The sequence below is a fragment of the Triticum aestivum genome, chromosome 2D (assembly GCF_018294505.1).
Source record: "Triticum aestivum cultivar Chinese Spring chromosome 2D, IWGSC CS RefSeq v2.1, whole genome shotgun sequence".
Classification (NCBI taxonomy): Eukaryota; Viridiplantae; Streptophyta; class Magnoliopsida; order Poales; family Poaceae; genus Triticum; species Triticum aestivum.
The window spans coordinates 206,536,494-206,559,108 of NC_057799.1; the positions used below are offsets into that span (position 1 = coordinate 206,536,494).

The following is a 22,615-nucleotide window of genomic DNA, read 5'->3' on the forward strand; positions in this document are numbered from 1 at the left end:
AAAATGTGCCAGCTGTTACTATATATGTTAAGTATGTAGATATGGACCATATGGTTATTGGCCCTTAGCCTCTTAAAATGTGATAGTTGTTACTATGTTAAGTATGTAGATATGGACCATATGGTTGTCAAAACCGTGTTACGAAGATCCTCCTTTTGTCGAATAGTGTAACCACTATATATATGTTACTCAAATGATGTTACCCAAGTTCATAAATTTTCATGGAAAGTATTAGTATCATACACAGTTCATTGAGTTTAAGCGTGTGCCCGATGTCCAGAAGGCATTTGCATATTAACTGTCCATATTGCAAATTCACACACATGTTCACATAACGAAACGTATGTGTAACATACTAATCATCGCACACGAGTACTCACAGACGCATCATGTGCGATACTCCTAGCCACTGCAAGCAACTAGTTTGCATTTTTCAAAGTTTTTTTTACACACAGAATCGCACACGAAGTAACAGTATTGACCGTTTGTGTTGTAATTTCTCATCGCAAACAGCTCATCCAAGTCGGCTGTTTGCCACGTATCAGACACATCTTCTTTACACGACTCGTTTGTGTTCTTTTGGCTCATCGCAAACAGTTCATCCATGTGAACTGTATGCTGCATATCACACACATCTTGTTAAGCTGAACCGTTTCTGTTGTGTTCCCTAATCGAAAACAGGTCGGCCGAGTTAACCGTATGTCGTATATCGCACACACATAGATATGGCTGCTCGTTTCTGTTGTTCTACCTCATCGCAAATAGTTCGAATGGATTAACCGTGTGTCCTGCATCGCACAGACATTGTTATGGCTTCCCGTTTCTGTTGTTCTGCCTCATTGCAGACAGTTTGAATGGATTAACCATGTGTCCTTCATCGCACACGCAACTAAAATCTTAACCGTGTTTGATGTCGCCGCCATCACAAATGTTTTGCACCTTTTTTGACGGTTTTTTACACCACCGTTTGTGATTATTGCATCGCACACAGTTTCGGCAAAGGGTCTCTGATCGTAGTGTCGTGTTAGCAGTATCCTGCAGTAGTGCATATGAAAGCGTGTACAGTTAGAATGTTATTCTACCACTAATGCACTTGGTCTTGTTTTCATGCATAGGATTTTGAAAAGTAGGTCCAGGTGGATGTTTTGCTCCATTCCTTTCAATAAAATGCATGAATAATTGAATAGTAGAGTGCCATAGGAAAATTTCCTATTACTATGTTTTTCCGTTGAACCAAAATAGCCCTAATGGATCGACATGAATGTAGAGTAATAAGTGATGTGACAAGTGTACAACCTCTTTGCCGTAGCCGTGTCGATCTCAGCATCATTGGGTTGGTCGTTGAAGAAGTTGAGGCAGAGGTGGCTGTCGGAGGTGTGGAGGAAGATCTAAGGAATATGTAGATAGCGTCCAGGGCACTGCTCTGTTGTGATGGATAGTTCCATCGTTGGAGCAGCTCCGGCGAGCGGTAAGACGTTGAGGCTGAAGCAGCACAAGACAGACATCGTTAATCTCAAGTGGGATTCTAATAGCATCTCCAATAGATGATGTAAAATACATTACCAAAAAGTGATAGATGTAAAATTTACAAAACCAGAAAACCACCGGACTACAACAGATGAGGTAAAAACTGTTGACTCTGAACTAAACTGTCAAAACTGAAATTTACTGTGGAATCTGAATGTTACTGTCGAAACTGAATGCAATGGTACCAGAGAGGCACTTCACATGTAGTTTAGGGAGGGGCTGCAGTTCATCTTCAACCTGCACCCCCCTGAGCCGCCAGCCACCACCGGCCAAACCGCCGGCCCCCACCGCCAGCGGCCGGTGGCGCTCCCGCGCCGCCTCGGCACCCCGAAACCACTCCCCACCGCCGGTCCACCGCCGCCCCGGCCAGCCCTCTAGCCCCCCTCCCTCACGCCGAGCTGTTTCTCCAGTGATCCCCACACCACCGCCCCACCACCGCGCCCCCGCCATCGCTGGCTACCACCGCCCCCACCCTGAACCCTAAGATAGATAGTGCGGTACCTCTCCGGCGAGCCCCCTCCCCGTTGCGGGTGGTTCTTCCTTAACTTCGGCGAGCCCCCCCCCCCCCCCCCCGAAAATCGACTGACCCAAAAGTCGATTCAGTCGACTGAAGTGTAGCTGAATCGGAGCAGAGCAATAGCATGAGCGAGGGGGAGCAGCAGCAGCGCGAGCGAGCGAGTGAGAGCTGGAGCAGCAGCAGCAACGCGAGCGAGAGCCGGAGCAGCGCAGCAGATCCGGCTGGTATGGCCGCTGCCGCCGAAGGGGCCTTGCACTGGGGGAGAGCTGCCATGGAGATGTCGCCCGCAGCGCCGACTTTGAGGTAGCTGCGCCATGGGGGTGCGGGGTGGAGCACCGTCGGCGCCAGGAGGTCGAGTTAAGGAGAAGGTGCGATGCGATGAGTGTACAACCTCTTTGGTGGCACCGAGTAGGCCTCGGCTTCGTCCGAGGAGTCAGTGAGGACGATGCGGTTCCGGTGGAGCAGGTTAAGGCGGCGCTGTGGGGATGGAGCAGCCGCGATAGACGAGGCGATCCTCGGAGCAGCTCCTTGGAGGTGGAGTATGGGGTGGCTGAACCGACGGGACGACGAGATGGACGACGGATCCTCATCCGGGGAGGTGGATGAGGGACGTCAAGCTGTTGCGGTGGACGACGTCGTTGGGGAAGAGGCTCCGGCTGGGCAGCGGTGAGGTGGCAGATGGAGGAGGGTGGGGTTTCGCAGCTGGAGCAGAGAGGTTATGGCGGCCTGGGATTTTGAATGGCGAAAAGGAGGCGATGGGAGGGGGAACCATGACTTAGGGACGCGCTTGTCCAAAATGTAGGGTATGTTATGAAAGTACCCCCACCAATTTGAACTAGCGGCCCTTTCGGCTCAGGGTTAGAAGGGGGATTTCGCGTGTCTGGATTTGGCAGTTGGAGGGAGTTTTCACGCGCGTTGTAATTTTGGGATAGCAAGGCGTGGGTTGTGAAGGCGCGAGGTTTGGGAGCACGATATCTGAGGCCTCCTTTCGTTTAGAGGAATCTTGTAGGCGATAGGATTTCTATAGGAAAATTTCCTTCAGAGCCCTTTGGTTTGTAGGAATGGAATCCTATTCCTATGGTGGAATTCTTCATATCCTTCACATTTCATAGGAAAATAAACATCAGCCTAGACTCAATGAAAAAAATCCTATGATGTGAATCAAAGGGCATCTCCTTTCCTATTCCTACTCATAGGATTTGAGATACATGTCATCTCATTTCCTATGACTTTCCTATTCCTACGATTTTCCTACCCTATGAACCAAAGGAGGCCTGAATTTTAGGGATATAACAAGGCATGGGTTGAATTTTAGGGACAAGCATAATGTGTAATATTGTACCTGTACGTACCAAATCAATTCGCACTTCCCTAAACGAAACAATATAACTATTGACACCACACAAAGAGAGAGTCTTGTCCCGTTTTACTATACAAATGCTATTCAAAGCTATGAATCCATGTTATGCTAATTAAATTTTTTCGCTGGCTGTATAATGCATGTAACCTACTCATACCAACATTTTAGTGCATCCCAAATGTCTATACTACCGCTGCAATTTGAACTATATTTGAATTCGTTTCTCTATTTGAATAAGAATCTACAATCATGATTGTTGCCAACTTTAACCATCATTCTTGTATTACCTTAACAACACACCACATGATTACTATAGAGATAGATATGAACTATGTGTACTATATGAACTCGAATTCAATTTTTTGAATACACTTGATGTTGATTCCAGATAATAGTGTTAGAGTTATAATATAAGTCATGTACCCCTTTGTATTTATCCCGTTGTATAAGGGGTTTCCTGCATATGTTCCACACCTGTACATGTATATATATTGGCCTATGGCCTCATGGGAATACAAGTTGCTTATTCCTAACATGGTATTAGAGCTCTAGGGTTTTTTTTCGCACGCCCCAACTCGTGCTCGATCCCGTCGTGCACGGCCGTTTTCGTTTCCTTCTCTCCGGACGGCTGCCACTGCTTCCTCTCCTGTTCTGCTCCCGTGGAATCTATCCATCCGTCCACGCCAGGTCCGATCCGCTGCCCTGGCCTAAAGCATCCACGCCCGACGGCCTCCTCAACACGTGCCGGGGCGCTGCTTCTTCTGGACGCCACAGCCACCGTGTGGTCTCCCGCCAGCCCCGGACTCCCGCACGCCACAGCCGCCGCGTGGTCTCCTGCCAGCCCCGGTCTCCCGCCGCTCCGCGTGGTCTCCCTGAAGGAAATATGCCCTAGAGGCAATAATAAAGTTATTATTTATTTCCTTATATCATGATAAATGTTTATTATTCATGATAGAATTGTATTAACCGGAAACTTGATACATGTGTGAATACATAGACAAACAGAGTGTCACTAGTATGCCTCTACTTGACTAGCTCGTTGATCAAAGATGGTTATGTTTCCTAGCCATAGACATGAGTTGTCATTTGATTAACGGGATCACATCATTAGGAGAATGATGTGATTGACTTGACCCATTCCGTTAGCTTAGCACTCGATCGTTTAGTATGTTGCTATTGCTTTCTTCATGACTTATACATGTTCCTATGACTATGAGATTATGCAACTCCCGTTTACCGGAGGAACACTTTGTGTGCTACCAAACGTCACAACGTAACTGGGTGATTATAAAGGTGCTCTACAGGTGTCTCCGAAGGTACTTGTTGGGTTGGCGTATTTCGAGATTAGGATTTGTCACTCCGATGTCGGAGAGGTATCTCTGGGCCCACTCGGTAATGCACATCACTATAAGCCTTGCAAGCATTGCAACTAATGAGCTAGTTGCGGGATGATGTATTACGGAACGAGTAAAGAGACTTGCCGGTAACGAGATTGAACTAGGTATTGAGATACCGACAATCGAATCTCGGGCAAGTAACATACCGATGACAAAGGGAACAACGTATGTTGTTATGTGGTTTGACCGATAAAGATCTTCGTAGAATATGTGGGAGCCAATATGGGCATCCAGGTCCCGCTATTGGTTATTGACCGGAGACGTGTCTCAGTCATGTCTACATAGTTCTCGAACCCGTAGGGTCGCACGCTTAACGTTACGATGACAGTTTTATTATGAGTTTTTGAGTTTTGATGTACCGAAGGAGTTCGGAGTCCTGTATGAGATCGGGGACATGACGAGGAGTCTCAAAATGGTCGAGACGTAAAGATCGATATATTGGACGACTATATTCGGACATCGGAAAGGTTCCGAGTGATTCGGGTATTTTTCGGAGTCCGGAGAGTTACGGGAATTCGTATTGGGCCTTAATGGGCCATACGGGAAAGGAGAGAAAGGCCCCAAAGGGTGGCCACACCCCTCCCCATGGACTAGTCCGAATTGAACTAGGGAGGGGGGCGCCCCCTTCCTTCCTTCTCCTTCTCCCTTCCCTTCTCCTACTCCAACAAGGAAAGGAGGAGTCCTACTCCCGGTGGGAGTAGGACTCCCCCCTTGGCGCGCCCTCCTCCTAGGCCGGCCGCCTCCCCCCTTGCTCCTTTATATACGAGGGTAGGGGGGCACCCCATAGACACACAATTGATCATTGATCTCTTAGCCATGTGCGGTGCCCCCCTCCACCATATTACACCTCGATAATATCGTAGCGGTGCTTAGGCGAAGCCCTGCGTCGGTAGAACATCATCATCGTCACCACGCTGTCGTGCTGACGAAACTCTCCCTCAACACTCGGCTGGATCGGAGTTCGAGGGACGTCATCAAGCTGAACGTGTGCTGAACTCGGAGGTGCCGTGCGTTCGGTACTTGATCGGTCGGATCGTGAAGACGTACGACTACATTAACCACGTTGTGTTAACGCTTCCGCTTTCGGTCTACGAATGTACGTGGACAACACTCTCCCCTCTCGTTGTTATGCATCACCATGATCTTGTGTGTGCGTAGAATTTTTTTGAAATTACTACGTTCCCCAACACTCCCGCCAGCCCTGGTCTCCCGCCGCTCGATCGAAGCCTCTCCAGTTGGCCCTGGCCCCTGCGGTTCTTCAGCCGCTGACTGCCAGCTGCCCCTTGATCGACTGCCTGCCACTCCCCGATCCCGTCCCGTTCCCGATTGGAAGCTCTCTCGTCGGATTCTGCTGATTTCGGATCTCTGCTAAAAAAACGTCTGCTGCATCGGGCTATGTTGTTGTCCCTCGTTGTCCGGTGCTCTTCGATGGTACTAACTACACCGAGTTCGCTAGCTTCATGCGCATTCACATGCGTGGCATTCATCTCTGGGGTGTTCTTTCTGGCGAGGTCTGCTGTCCGCCACGTCCGGTTCCTCCAGTGGCCCCTACTCCGCCGACTCCACTGGTTCTTCCTACGAACGCTAATCAGGCCGCCAAGGATGCGGCTAAGCTTGCTGATGAGGCTGCTGATCGTGCTTATGATGAGAGGGTTTTGGCTTATGAGGAGGCTCTTCAGACATATCATGGTGCTTTGTCTGTTTACACCCAGTGGCTTGATGATGATGCTCGTGCTGCAGCTGTTCTCACTGCTAGTGTTCTGCCTCAGTTTGCTTCTGAGTTTCTGGGTCTTCCTACTGTCTTTCAGATGTGGACCTGTCTTCGTCAGCGCTATGAGCCCTCTGGTGATGCCTTATACCTTTCTGTGGTTCGTCAGGAGCATGCTCTTCAGCAGGGTGACTCTACTGTTGATGACTTTTATGCATAGAGTTCTGCTATCTGGCGCCAGCTTGATTCTCTCCGCAGTGCTGGTTGTCGTACTTGCCCCTGCTGCCAGGCTGTCCAGGCCAATTTGGAGTTTCATCGCGTCTACGAGTTCCTGTCTCGGCTCCGTAAGGAGTTTGAGCCCCGGCGTGCTCAGTTGTTTGCTTGTGGCCGTATTTCTCTCATGGAGGCGCTTTCAGAGATTCGTGCTGAGGAGACTCGCTTATGTGGTGCTGGTTTGCTGGAGGTTCCCTCTGTGCTCGCTACTCGGGCTTTTTCCACTCCACCTGCTGCACCGACCCATTCTTGCTCGAGTGCTCCGCCGCTCTTGCCCACTCCTTCTGGAGGCTCAGGTCGCCCCCGTCCACATTGTGACTACTGCAACAATGATGGTCATATTGAGTCCCAGTGCTACACAAAGCGGAAACACCTGCGCAAGGCGCGATCATCATCCTCAGGGACTTCGTCATCTCCCTCGACAGCTTTAGCCATTGCTTTGACTGAGCAGGATATTCTAAGACTTAAGCGTCTGCTCGCGGCTTCAGGTTCTTCCTCGACGGGTACTGCTGGTTCTGTGACTGATGCTTCCCGCACTGAGCAACCGCCCTCTACACTGTCAGGTACATCCCCATGGGTTCTGGAATCTGGAGCTTCTTTTCATATGTCTTCTCATTCTTCCGCTTTGTCCTCTCTTCGATCGCTGGATTCTCCTGTTCATGTCTTCACTGCTGATGGTACTCCACTTTCTGTTGCTAGTAGAGGCAATCTTTCCACTCCTTCTTATTCTGTTCCTGATGTTGCTCATGTTCCTCGACTTACCATGAATCTGTTTTCTGCTGGTCAACTTACTGATTCTGGTTGTCGTGTCATCCTTGACGTTGACTCTTGTTCTGTCCAGGACCGTCGCACGCACACTCTGGTTGGGGCTGGCCCTCGCCGCCGTGATTCTCAGGGTCTTTGGGAGTTGGACTGGCTTCATGTTCCTTCCGCTGCCACCACCATCGCCAGTTCCTCCACTTCTGTCGCCTCTGTTACTGGTTCCTTCAAGCAGTGGCATCATCGACTTGGTCATCTGTGTGGTTCTCGGTTGTCGTCTTTAGTTCGTCGTGGTCTTCTGGGGTCTGTCTCAGGAGATGTCTCTTTAGAGTGTCAGGGTTGTCGTCTTGGCAAGCAGATTCAGTTACCATATTCACATAGTGAGTCAGTGTCTAAGCGTCCTTTCGATTTAGTCCATTCTGATGTATGGGGTCCGGCTCCTTTCGCTTCGAAAGGTGGTCATAAATACTATATTATTTTCATAGATGATTTCTCTCGTTACACATGGCTTTATTTCATGACTTCTCGTAGTGAGGTGTTGTCTATTTATAAGCGTTTTGCTGCCATGGTTCATACTCAGTTCTCTTCACCCATTCGTGTTTTTCGTGCTGACTCCGCTGGCGAGTATATCTCTAAGATGTTGCGTGGTGTCCTTGCTGAGCAGGGTACTCTTGCCCAGTTCTCTTGTCCTGGTGCTCATGCTCAGAATGGCGTGTCTGAGCGCAAGCATCGTCACCTTCTTGAGACGGCTCGTGCGATGATGATCGCCGCCTCTCTTCCGCCTCATTTTTGGGCCGAGGCTATCTCCACTTCCGCCTATCTCATCAACCTTCAGCCGTCCGCTGCTTTGCAGGGTGGCGTTCCTTTTGAGCGTCTTTTTGATCGTTCTCCCGATTATTCGATGCTTCGCTTGTTTGGTTGTGTTTGCTATGTTCTTCTTGCCCCTCGCGAATGCACCAAACTGACCGCTCAGTCTGTTGAGTGTGTCTTCTTAGGCTACAGTGATGAGCATAAGGGCTATCGTTGTTGGGATTCTATCGGTCGTCGGATGCGTATCTCTCGAGGCGTGACTTTTGATGAGTCTCGTCCCTTCTACCCACGCCCATCTTCCTCGATTTTTTCAGTGGAGGATATCTCTTTCCTCACTTTTCCTGACTCACCTATCACCCCCGTCGTACCTGTGCCTATTCGTTCAACTCCCTCTGCTTCTCCACCTCTAGTCGATTTGCAGCCACCATCTTCTCCGGTCTCCTCGCCTAGCATGTCACCGGATTCTACACCTTCATCTCCGGTGACTTCTTCGTCACCACCACCCGATTCTACCTTGGCGATTCCTCCTTCTATTGTTCCATCTTTTTCTCAGCATTACACTCGTCGTTCACGACCTGTGGATGCCTCATTGGATGAGTCGTCCTCTTCCTCTCAGCCTACTTATGGCTTGCGTTCTCGTCCTCGTCCGCCTGTTGATCGCTTTGGATTTCCCACCGCTGGTGCTGCTGTTCTTGAGCCAACTTCTTATTGTCAGGCTGTTGTTCATCCTGAATGGCAGTTTGCGATGGTAGAGGAGATTGCTGCTCTTGAACGCACTGGTACCTAGGATCTTGTTTCTCTTCCTCCTGGAGTCCGTCCCATCACTTGTAAATGGGTCTACAAGGTTAAGACTCGCTCCGATGGTTCTCTTGAGCGTCACAAAGCTCGTCTTGTGGCTCGTGGTTTTCAGCAGGAGCATGGTCGTGATTATGACGAGACTTTTGCTCCTGTGGCCCATATGACCACTGTTCGTACACTTCTTGCCGTTGCCTCTGCACGCCACTGGTCTATATCTCAGCTTGATGTTAAGAATGCCTTTCTTAATGGTGAGCTGCGTGAGGAGGTGTACATGCAGCCACCACCTGGGTATTCTGTTCCTGATGGCATGGTATGTCGTCTTCGTCGCTCTCTCTATGGCCTTAAGCAAGCCCCTCGCGCCTGGTTTGAGCGTTTTGCCTCTGTGGTCACTACTGCTGGTTTTTCAGCAAGTGCTCATGATCCAGCATTGTTTATTCACCTTTCTCCTCGTGGTCGGACTCTTCTTCTTCTCTATGTTGATGACATGATCATCACTGGGGATGACCCCGAGTATATTGCCTTTGTAAAGGCCCGTCTTAGTGAGCAGTTTCTTATGTCTGATCTTGGACCTCTTCGCTACTTTCTTGGGATTGAAGTCTCTTCTACCTCTGATGGCTTTTTTATATCCCAGGAAAAGTATATCCAGGATCTTCTTGCTCGTGCTGCTCTTACTGACGAGCGCATTGTTGAGACTCCTATGGAGCTCAATGTTCACCTCCGTGCTACTGATGGTGATCCTCTCCCTGACCCGACGCGTTATCGTCATCTCGTTGGCAGTCTTGTCTATCTAGCTGTCACTCGTCCGGACATCTCTTATCCGGTTCATATTCTGAGTCAGTTTGTCTCTGCTTCCACATCGGTTCACTATAGTCATCTCCTTCGTGTTCTCCGATATCTTCGGGGCATGATCTCTCACCGTCTATTCTTTCCTAGCTCCAGTTCTTTACAGCTTCAGGCCTATTCGGATGCTACGTGGGCTAGTGATCCTTCTGATCGCAGTTCACTTTCTGCTTACTGTGTTTTTCTTAGCGGTTCTCCCATTGCCTGGAAGACGAAGAAACAGATTGCAGTTTCCCGTTCGAGTGCTGAGGCTGAGTTGCGAGCCATGGCTCTTTTGACAGCAGAGGTGACTTGGTTACGGTGGTTACTTCAGGATTTTGGTGTTTCTGTCACTACACCGATTCAGCTCTTATCTGACAGTATAGGTGCTATTAGCATTGCGCGTGATCCTGTGAAGCATGAGCTCACCAAGCATATTGGTGTTGATGCTTTCTATGTGCGCGCTGGTGTGTAGGATCAGGTTATTCCTCTTCAGTATGTGCCTTCCGAGTTACAGTTGGCGGATTTCCTGACGAAGGCCCAGACTAGAGCACAACATGGCTTTTATCCCTCCAAACTCAGTGTTGTTCATCCACCATGGGTTTGAGGGGGGGTGTTAGAGTTATAATATAAGTCATGTACCCCTTTGTATTTATCCCGTTGTATAAGGGGTTTCCTGCATATGTTCCACACCTGTACATGTATATATATCGGCCTATGGCCTCATGGGAATACAAGTTGCTTATTCCTAACAAATAGTACATTTGATGTACTAACTAGATATTCATAATCTAAACCATGTTCCATACGTACACCGTGTTTATCACACAAAGTATAGTTTCCCGCCCCCTACATTATGACAAGTATTTAGCCCTGAGCTTCAAAAGCCACACATTATCCCAAATTATAATCAATGTTCTACATTACGATATCTTCTTCAAGTATCCGTATCCACTTTTCTATAATGAATTATGATCTCTGTTCATCTTTTACACCTTCACGATCCTATTCTCTTTGTAGCTAGCTAGCACTAACTTTCTATCATGCATGCACACGCCCGCCCCCCTCTCACCCTCCCTCAGTGTCCCCTCCATTGCGCACATTCGTTATTTCTCTTTAGGTCGTTCACCCACGGTGTGTGTAGCCCCTCGGCTCCTTCTTCTCGGCACACACCGGTCGATATACCTCTCTAGCCAAGCGTGCCTACCACAAACACACACTTCCCCTCTTCTCTTCTCACCGTCCATGCCCCCTATGTCCAATACGGTTCCACGCAGGTGCACACTCCCGCCCCTCTTTTCATCGATCTCATACTCGCACACACCTCCCCTCTCGACATAGTAGGCCTCTCGCACCACCTCCTAGCCGCACCCCTCTCCCCATGTCCGTCTCTCCGGACCTTATTTGCTTCTAACACATGCATGCCTGCATACGTACCGATCTCCCTACATATAGCTAGGTTTACTATAATTCTTTTTCCCCACGCACCGATAGACTTAACTCACTAGTTATGTCTCTCCCTTTCTCGGACACACGACGGTTGATCTTCCTATATAGTTATGTATGCTTACCACAACCATATCGTCCCCCTCATCATCCTTGCATACCTCCTGTCAGGGATATACCCCACGGTATGACCCAGCCGGAGATATGACCCGGCCAGGACTTGGTATTTCATTGGTGACCCGGCAGATTATAAGCAGGCAGATTATAAGCCAGCAGATTGTAAGCCGGCAGATTGTAAGCCAAATCGTAAGCCAGATCGTAAGTCAGATTGTAAGCCGGCAGATTGTAAGCCAGATCGTAAGCCAGATTGTAAGTCAGATTGTAAGCCAGATTGTAAGTTGGCTGTTAAGAAGCCCAAGACGTTAAGAAGCCCATGGTGCGAAGCCCACGGAGAGAAGCCCGTGAAGAGAAGTCAGAATAGTTTAAGTCTTAATCCGAGTTGGACTCTACATGTAACCCGCCCCTTCAACTTATATAAGGAGGGGCAGGGCACCCCAAGAGGGACAGGTTGAATAATCGTTAAGGCTAGACACAACTAGGAGAGCCGGAGATACGACGACTCCCTCATGACCATAATGAGACCTAGCCACAAACATCATGTAGGGTTGTTACCGGATGATGTTTCCCGAGGCCCGAAGCTGTCTAAACCCTTGTCTTGTGTTGCATCTCTCGATTCCGATCAACCCCTCTCAAGCTATCACATAGATGCGTTGGCCTCACGACTAAGTCCTCACACTAGGACATCTGCCGTGACAATTCCACGACTGTTGGCGCCCGCCGTGGGGCTTGCGCACGATGGTGTTGAGTTCTTGGAGGGATCTTCCCCGGAGATTGAGAAGTTTGTAGTTTTCCGTGGTTATCCCACGTCTCGAGAAAGTTCTATAGGATGAAGAAAAGACTACAGCGAAAAGATCTATAACATTGACGAGCAGTCAAAACAACATGTTCATATTCGATCCACACAAGTTAGGGTTTTGCAAGTCGCCAATCCAAGTCAAGTTGCCATGGCAATGGTCACGTTGGACAACGGAAAGTGCGGTTAGCAATTGACCATGGAACCAGCTTGGAAGGGTCCACGTCAGAGTCATATTCATTAATCAGGATTTACAGACGATGAGATTTGAAGGATATGAGGGTTTGGCATGTTCTCTGTGCGTCACCGAGGCAACGCGATCCGTCGAATCCGAGTTGGAGATCAGATTTTGGCCGCTACAGCCGTGTATCACCAAGGCCGACAGGAATTATGCTACCATACGCCGGGTCAGATCGGTCAACAAGGGTCAAAACCTGAGGCGGTTTCATACATTGAGCTGCTAAAAGCTACTGTTGCTTGAAGGAAATACTACGTTGCTACTGTTCGCATAAAGTGATCCATCTAGTACTATGTACTGCCCATGTTAAGGCTCAGATTTTGAGGAGATAATATTTGTTGAAACTGCTTCACGTGAGCATGCATGTTTGGGCAAGGGACTACTACATCGGTTCAGACTAGCAGATCAACAACCGCAGTTTCCCCAGCCATGAAACTGCTCAAAGCCCCTGCCTCGGCCCTGTTTCCTACTACCGTTCCAACACGGCCTCGTCGTTTCTTCAGTCGCGGGCCATCTCAAACGGCCATCGTCCGAGCCGCCCTCGCCAAGTACACCGAAGTCACCGCTGGCCGGGTTGCTGCTGCTCGCCTCCGCAAAGTCGCCATGACTTGCGGCCGTCTTCGTTTCTGCCGCAGAGTGTTCCAGGTCACCTGCGTCGGGCCCTTACCACTGCTGCTTAGCTGAGAGCCGCCACCTTACCCCTACTGCAAACCGCTGTCGTCGCCGTGGTTCACCTCGATCATGACCTGCCTTGAGCAGCTACCGGAGAGCTGCCCCGCGACTTCCAAATCGCCAAAATCTAAAATTGCCGGCTTACTAATAAGTCACGCGCTACTGTCCGGGTCTCGCTTCCGTCGTGACCCGCCAAATCACCACCCGTCGCCGGGTTGCCTCCGCCACCATGGCTCTGTCTTCAAGCCACCGTCGCTATAAGTGGCCAACCGCCACGAGCCCGTCATCTCTGCCTGCGTCGACCCACCATTTCTGCCACAAGTCGTCGTGGCCCTGGTCAGCCGGCCTCGCGTCGCCTTCACCGGAGAGCCGGCCTGTCGCCATCTCCGTGTAACTCGCCACTGCGAGCCGCCGTTGCTGTCCACCCTGCACCGCCCTTACCAAAGCGGCCTTGAGCCTCCATCACGTATGCGGCCTTGCGCAAGCCGGCCGTTCCAATGCTTGGCCTCCCGCGCGCCGTTCCGAGCCGGCCCGAGTTCCACGTAAAGCCGTTGTGCTGCCGCGCTGATGAGTCACCGCCAAGTTCGCCCTGAGTCGCCCCCGCTGGTCCGGCCCCGAGCCAGCCTCGGCTTCACCTCCACCTTGAGCATGGCCCTGCCGCCTTTGCTGTCGAGTCACCGCCTGTTTGCCGCGAGTGCCGCCATCACCGCCAGTTTGCTGCGAGTTCCGCCGTCGCCGCCTGCATGGGTCGTCGCCGCATCAGCCGCCCTGGCCTCACCATCGCCTCCCTTGCCGCATGGGTCACCTCAGTTCCAAGTCACCGTTGCCTTGGGGGCCGGCCATGTCTCTGTCATTGCTCTGTGCCCCTGCGTGTCTTGCCGGTTCCAAGCCATAGCTGCATCCAAGTCGCTGTAGATGCGACCCGCCGCCGGCGACGCCGGCTGACTCTGCCGTGCCGGCTCACCGCCATGAGCGCCGACCGGCTCTCCGCCTCTTCCTTGAGTCGTCGCCACCGCGCCGGGCTGCCGAGCCCTGTGGGTCGCCGTCTGGTCGTCTCCCCTCGTCGACGAGCCTCAGAACTATCGTGGCCCGCCTCGAGTCGCCAAGGCCATGGCCTTGCCGAGCTGCGCCAGGCCACCGTGCCTCACCTGCACCACTCCCGCAGTGGGTGCAGGCTGCCGCCTTGCCACGAGCGGGCCGTACCGCCTCTACAGGGGCCGTCAGCAAGCTGTGGATTCAAACTACCACTCCGTGAGCCACCCGTGCCGCGTCGACCCTGCTTGCTCCGCTCCCTCGAGCTGTCCTGCCGTTTCGTCACCGTGGCTGCCTCACTGGCCTCGCCTCCGCTTGGCCTGGCTACAAGCTACCTAGGTTCATCAAGTTCTTCATGTACTACTACCAGCTCCCAGAAACAAGTTGATATACTCTCTTAAGGAGTCACGGGTCAAGGCCACGTACGGCTTTGCATGTGCTGCTCACTTTCGCGGGTGCGGCCTAAAAGGTCACCGTCGACGAGTCGCCTTACCTCAATGAGCCGGCCAGCTGTTTCTGACCCGCTGATTTGACATTACCAGGCCTTCCGAGCCGTTCAAATAGCCGGCTCTGCCTCTGTCGCGCCTCCGCCTCCACGGTTGCTACTCCGAGCTGACCCGCCTCCGCTGCCCAGGGAGTCGCTCACGCCGGTTGACTGCCGCCTCCCGCGTTTAAGATGCCCGCCGGCTCGCTGCCCACGCCGGCCTCCGCCCCTGTTTCCGCTGCCGCACTCCGCCTTCGTCTGCTGCTAAGGAGAGAAGGAAAGAACAGGGGACCGGCTGTCCATGTAAAGTTGGACTAAAGTCAAAGGAGCCAGCTGCTCAAAGGAACTACATCACACATTTGATATACTTTGGATCCCCAGTATCCATGGTCATCCGAAAAAAAGTTTGCAGAGGGGGGACGTGGTTTGGTCAACACGACCCGGAGCATCTGTTTTTGAGCCGCTTTCGTCGCTACGACCTCCCACCTCTGCCACAACCCCGAGAGATTGGCTAAATCGCCATGGAATATACTGGAGGTGATCCACGGACGTGGTATACGACTCATCTGCCGTCCGGATGAATCAGGTGAAAATTGTCCAATCAATTGTTATCGATACATTTTCTTCGAGAACAATTACTCTCGTCTGTGTAATCTCTTATGCAGAATTCATCATTACAAAGGAGACCATCAAGCTATGGCCCTTGCCTACACCGGATGGATCAATGGACAGGGTCATTTATAACCCGTCGAGATTCAACATATTCCAGCAAATCCGCTGTTCAACTATGTGCCGGTATATACCACGGTCAAATATGGAGAATCTCAAGACAACTCCTTGAGTCGTCTTAAGACTCGGGGGCTATGATGACATGACTCAGCAAATGTTGCCGGTTTTCAGTGAATTCAAGAACTCCAGGTCATTGGAGGGAAAAATAACCTGGACCTGGAGGCTACTGCCCTATTGGTGAAAATTTAAAAGGCCGTCAGAAAATTTTCGGCTTAAAAAGAAGGATTCTGGTTCAAAATCCGGCTCAATGGAAATCTGTCTCCCACAAAGCGCTGAAGCTCTCAACATCCGGTTTAAAATTCCGGCTCAAGAAGAATTTATCTCTCGCAAAGTTTGAATTCACAGGAAAAATAATAATAATAAAGGTTGCCAAAGAGAACATTTGCTGCCATGATGCGCGGTTCAAACATGGGTATCCTGCCTTATTGGCTCATCCAATGGTCACTTGGGGGCTTCCTGTTCAAACATAGGTGTATTCACCAAAGAGAACATAGCGTTACTACCTTCTTAACTGGGTTATCTTGTTCAAACATAAGTGTATTCACCAAAGAGGACATAACCCTTTCGGGTCATCCTGCCTATAGGTCAGCTACTTCTCCATCAGGTAATCCTGATTGACCCACCGAATCTTAACAGTCATATCTGAACTCGTTAAGGTTAAAACGCTGGACTGTCATGTGAGGGCACGATTTACATATCGCGTGGATGAACCCAGGCTGCTAAGCCGCCTTCATTGAAACTTGGTTAAACCTGCCTGTTTGCTTGATGCTACTCCAACCTCGTGTACTCTCAATAAGTCATATCTGAACTTATCCAGGTTCAAACATCGATTAGGTCATGTGAGAGCCGGCTTACAGAAAGTGAGGATACTCCAGTGGCTATCATGCTAGTTTCATTGAAGTATTCTATTATCATGCACATACATCATCATATATTGCATCATACATTGCATCATCATAGCATGCATGCATAGATATACTGGTTTATATTGCAGGAACCGGTTTTCAAACCAGGTTATATTATTCAAATCTTTAATAGCCAACATGGCTGGATTTTTATTATGGTTATCAATAACCAGTATTATGATTAAGGTTTTCTAAGTCGCTTTAGCGCAATGGCTAGTATTTATCAATGGATATGATTTATTATACAATGAAAGGAATAGTGCCGAGTCGCTGCAGGCTTACGACCCGGCACTTGGGGGCTACATTATTCAAGTTGAGATTACATCAAATATGCAAGTCCCATGTCACTGCCAGCATGCACCATGTCACTTGGGGGCTAATGCAAAGTCATTTTTTGCTCACCTTATTGAAAACCTGACTCATCACATTGTAATGCGTCGGCCCTTGGGGGCTACCAATTGCTCCTGTCAAAAATTCAAAGTACACAGGCTTTAATCCATTATATTGAAGGGTCCATTGCTCAGTTGGTAGAGCACAAGGCTCTTAACCTTGCGGACGTGGGTTCAAGCCCCACGATGGAGGCTACATCATATGATGTCATTTTCAATCAAGTATATATAAAAAGTCTACATGATCATATCTACAAAGTCCCTGCTCATTATTGCATAATGACCCGGCCCTTGGGGGCTACACTGGTTTAAGCTTTTATGGGCATCGGGCAATTACAAGTCCCAGGTTGCTGCAAGCATGACAACCCGGCACTTGGGGGCTACATATATGGCATATTCAGTTTTGACTAGTGACTGAGACGAACAACTTGGATTTTTTCAAAGTGGTAGTATTTATATTGAAGCAAGTCTGAAGTCATCACTTTGTTCTGCTCAAGACTTGGGGGGCTACAGGTAATATGGATATAAGGGAGAAATATCTTCAAAATTCTCAGTTTTGAGTAAACCAGATTGACCCGGTGTCTGCAACAATCATGACCCGGCGTCGGCAACAATACTCGGCATCATCTGTTTATAACCCGGCAATTTTGGTAATCATAATTTGGCAAGATGTGCATCTTCAAGCCGACTGAAAATCAGATGAGTATTTCAAGACCAATATTTTTTAAGCGTTGGGAGCTAAATCAAATGAATTATTCTTCATAATATTTCTGTGAGAAACCAACATCAGAAAATTGAGTATGAAGCTGGCCTATTCACCCGGATTTTCTAGAAGAAGGAAATGACAAGGACTTAAGGATGTTCAAGTGCCGGCTTACAAGAATATTTAACCCGGAGCACAACCTGTTAAATTTGTTCTTGTGTTTTGTTTACAGGATCAGTTTAACATGGATAAATCCAAAATTAAACTGGGGCTAATGTCGGGGATATACTCCGCGGTATGACCCAGCCGGAGATATGACCCGGCCGGGACTTGGTATTTCATTGGTGACCCGGCAGATTATAAGCTGACAGATTGTAAGCCGGCAGATTGTAAGCCAGATTGTAAGCCAGATCGTAAGTCAGATTGTAAGCCGGCAGATTGTAAGCAAGATCGTAAGCCAGATTGTAAGTCAGATTGTAAGCCAGATTGTAAGTTGGCTGTTAAGAAGCCCAAGACGTTAAGAAGCCCATGGTGAGAAGCCCATGGAGAGAAGCCCGTGAAGAGAAGTCAGAATAGTTTAAGTCTTAATACGAGTTGGACTCTACATGTAACCCGCCCCTTCAACTTATATAAGGAGGGGCAGGGCACCCCAAGAGGGACAGGTTGAATAATCGTTAAGGCTAGACACAACTAGGAGTGCCGGAGATACGACGACTCCCTCATGAGCATAATGAGACCTAGCCACAAACAGCATGTAGGGTTGTTACCGGATGATATTTCCCGGGGCCCGAAGCTGTCTAAACCCTTGTCTTGTGTTGCGTCTCTCGATTCCGATCAACCCCTCTCAAGCTATCACATAGATGCATTGGCCTCACGACTAAGTCCTCACACTAGGACATGTGCCGTGACAATTCCACGACACCTCCTGACCCGTCTCTCACACGCACGTGCATAGACAGGCAGACATCCCCGGCCCTCTCTTATTGTTATTGCACTCGTACCCTCCGTTTGTCTAGCACGCCTCTCCCACCATTTGTGAGAAGCAACTCCACCACCAACCCTCCAACACTCTACCTTTGTCTTTCTCCCAACCTTATTCCTCTGCTACACATATGCATGGATGCCGATCGATCTCCCTCAATACATAGCTAGGTCTCTCTCCTTCTCCACACATATACTAGTCGATCTACTGCTCTATAGTTAGGTCTCTGCCCCCTCCCCCCCCCCCCCCCCACACACACACACCGATAGTTGAACGTTGTAGGTAAGTATCCATGCCACAGAGAAAAACTGCACCTCTGCCCTCTCGAATTCAAGTAGGCCAGCGGCCCTGTATCTTTCACGTGGGCAAACACAAATTCGATGGCACTCTTTATCGATTGCACAGCCACACACTTCATCCCTGTTTTTAATTCTATCGATATCTCTCGCCGATGATCCCTCCACTCTCTTCTCGTGGATCGCTCCCTCTATATATGATATATCCATGCTCTGTTTCACACAAATTGCATATGTTACATTTTTTGTTTGAGATATCATCAACACATTGCCTCTGTTTCGCACAAACCATCTATCTCACACCCACCCACGTACGTACCTGCACCTAAAGAAGAGGTGCACACAGGACGCACGTACTCACGTCTCGTTCCCGGCCACACCCGCGCGGGTACAGTGGAGTTCATTTCTGTATGAAAAGGCAGCCCACGTGATAATTTGACGCGTGTAGCGGTTGTTTACTCGAAGGAGGGTCGTGTACCACGCGTAGATGGAACAAAGTTCGACTTGACGCGTTAGTATTAAATAAATTTTTATTCCTCAATGGCACATACAGAATATAAAACGATTATCGTCGGGGGAAAAGAGAAATCCGCTCCACTATATACAATGGAGCCTGCCTGCCGGGGTTGGTCTCTCGTCACACCATCTCACACAAGGCGGCGGTGGCCTCTCTCTCTCACCGTTGGTCAGTGATCCGGCTGCATCCCGTCCGCCGGCGGAAAGGAAGGATGTGCATCATTTCTTCGTTCGACGGCGTTGAGGTAGCACGTCCCGATCTGCGGTACCCGCCGTTCTCTCTGACCAAGCTTCGGCGCGACAGGGCCTTCGCCACTTGCTCGCTACCGCAGTATGGGCAGATCCCGGCCGCCGGCACCCTCCTAGTTTCATCCCGATGACCCTCAGGTACAGCTTCCTCCGGCCTTGCTCCACTACCAATCTTCCCACGTTGCTGCATGTGGATCTTCTTTAGTTGTTTGCTTAAAACGTATCTCGGCCTGCGTACTTTCCATCTTGCAATCTCGTCCTCAAACCATTTTTGATAAACCACCATGCTGCTATCTTTCCCTAATTACATGGAATATGCTTCTTTTTTCTCGACGTATGTGTCTTCAACTCGTGTTATTGGGCAGTAATTGTTTCCTTTCTATCTCCTTTTGCAAACAGGGCTATCCATTTCACCTTGTTGCTATTGCGACCTTTTGGTGAACTGCACAAATCACTTTTTTCTTAAGAGTGTTTTGTGCAGTTCCGCCAAAATGTCACACAGGCAACGTTTATACATTTCTGTGGGACTGCAGAAAGGGAGAATGGTTTTGCTATCCTCCTCATCCAACTCCATGCCTAATCATCTCCAACAAGTAGTTAGTCCTAAAGAGAGATCGCAGAGGTGATCGGCTTCTATTTGTGTGTGTTATGTTTCATCATCTATTTCCACTATTATTGTAATCACACTGACTGGATATCTTTGCAAACAGGGATGGTCAGCTCGATTTTAGTGGAGCTGCACAAAATGATCAGATTGTGATGTCCTCCATACACCTCTTTTTTGGCTACAGAGCTGGGTGAAACTAGCTGCCAACCAATGAACAATGTGCCCAGGAAATGGAGCCATGCCTACGAACAGCATCGATCAATTATATATTTTTCTTTATTTGTACACCTTCTCACAACTTTGTCTTCAGTTGTGTTGTGAATATTGGCGCTGATCTGCGAACCATTGAGATGCATTAGCAGCCATGGTAGTTTCACTTGTATTTGATGGAATGTTGTAACAAGATAATCTTGAGGCAAGAGGACACATGAATCCTAGGTTGAAACCTTTTTTCCTGCGGGAACCAAAGTTGAAACCTTCGTAGCATCATAGTACAATTTCATTAAAATTATGCGTACATATTAACAAATCCTGAAGGATTGATAGCAATGCCAGAAACAATTCAACTTCGGTTCGCCGACATGTGGGACATCCTTCATCCGGCTCCACTTGCCATGCAGCAATATTGAGTGCACAACTGCAGGGAAAGATTCACCCCGGTCATTGCGTCGCACTAGTAATGACTAGTGAGCAGTCAAATCACAGAGCCCCACCTTCGCGACAGTAAGTTGCTGGGACGAAGTAACCATCATTTCTCTGTTCGTTGAATCCGCTGGTACTCCCATATTCCCAGAGTAATAAGTTGCTCGGGCGAAGCAACCATCACTTCCCCTTTCCCACAGTAAGTACTACTCCCTCCTTTCCGGTTTATAGGGCTTAATTTGAAAATCTCTTCAACCAAGGTAGATGATGAATGGTGGAATTAATTCTGTAGTTTGCAAAAGTACAACTCTCGTTTTTATCAAAAATTTGTGTAAACCGATGCATTAATTACACCACATGCATGCATGACCACTTAATGACCAAGAACTTCTACATGCATTGGTGAGTTTTTTCTTCATCCTTGCATGCAGTGCTTTAATACACCTTGAAATCTGAACATGTGATGGTAAGTAGTAGAATTGAGAGTTATAAAACGGAAAAACAAACTTTTTGAGATGAGCCCTATAAACCGGAAAGGAGGGAGTACCTCATTTTTTATTCTAGAAACAACCACACACGAATATAGGATGGTAGCAGCACAACAACTGAATCAAAAATCGAAACCAACCAATGAACTACTACTAATGGTGAGCGTTTGCTAGTGTCATGTACTCCGTCTGTCCATGTATATAGGGCTTAGTGCGTTTTTCGAGACTAACTTTGGCCCTGTTTGGATCCATGGGTTAGAGTTAGTTTGAGCTAGTTGGGGCTCAAATAGCCCTAAAGCATCCAAACATGAGGGTTAAATTGGAGCAAGTTGCCCCAAACCCACCAAAAAAAACTATCCCACCCAAGAGTCGCTAACATGTGATGAGTTAACCAACCATAATAGACAGCAAAAACGCTAGCCCGTCGGACTTTGAGAGAGACGAGGAGCGAGAAGCGATACAGGCTGGTGGATTACTAGAGCTAGGTGTCGCACGGAGGCCAAGAAATATGGTGATAGCGTGGGTTAGTCATGCAGTATGATGTAACTACACTGGGCTACCATGTTTCGTACTCTTCCGTTCTATGGTGGAGATGGTTGGTTGATTTTATATCGTTGAATAATATAAAATATTATGAGTGCAGACGCTCCACCACGAGGTTCCTTGCTCCTTCTCGGTCGTCGGGAATCTATGTTCTTCCACTCTCTTTTTTGACGTGAACTTTGTTCATCCTTTTGCCAACATGCTGCAACTCACAGAACGACAAGAAGCTTGCTTACTATGCCTTCTTCCTTGCCAACGCGTGCGCAGTGGCTTGCAGCACGAGGAGAAACTTCTGCTTACAAGTGGTGGACGTGCAGCAGTTCATTTGGTGTCATATTGCCAGAAGTACTACTATAGTACCATCATTATTGTTCAACTTCCGTAAGAGGCGAAGAGCCAAGCGCAAGGTCACCTACTAAGAGCATGGTTAATAGTATAGCCAGCTGATGGCTATAAGAAACTGCCATGTCATGTATAGCCATCATTTATAGTCACTCATATAGTAGTGTGGGCTACAAGGTTGGCTATAACATTACTACTTTTTTCAACCTTCTCTTTTCTCTTTCTTTACATTTATTCTATTTGTCTAGGAATCTGAATATAGCTAGGCTCTTGCATGAGAGCCCACTCCCCTTACTTTTTCATCACTCTCTCCTCCAGATAGGCAAAAATGCCATGTAAGCGGGCTATAAGCCCACTATTATACTTGCTCTAAGAGCCTAGCTATATACGCATGACTAGGTAAATGCAATA

The 22,615-nt window shown here is 48.8% G+C and overlaps 1 non-coding gene across 1 annotated transcript; it reads left to right on the forward strand.

Annotated features, from left to right (window-relative positions):
- The first annotated feature begins 16,956 nt into the window (after positions 1–16,956).
- Positions 16,957–17,031, forward strand: TRNAK-CUU (transfer RNA lysine (anticodon CUU)). The gene has a single exon. It is a non-coding gene; the product is annotated as a tRNA-Lys (tRNA).
- Positions 17,032–22,615: the final 5,584 nt, after the last annotated feature.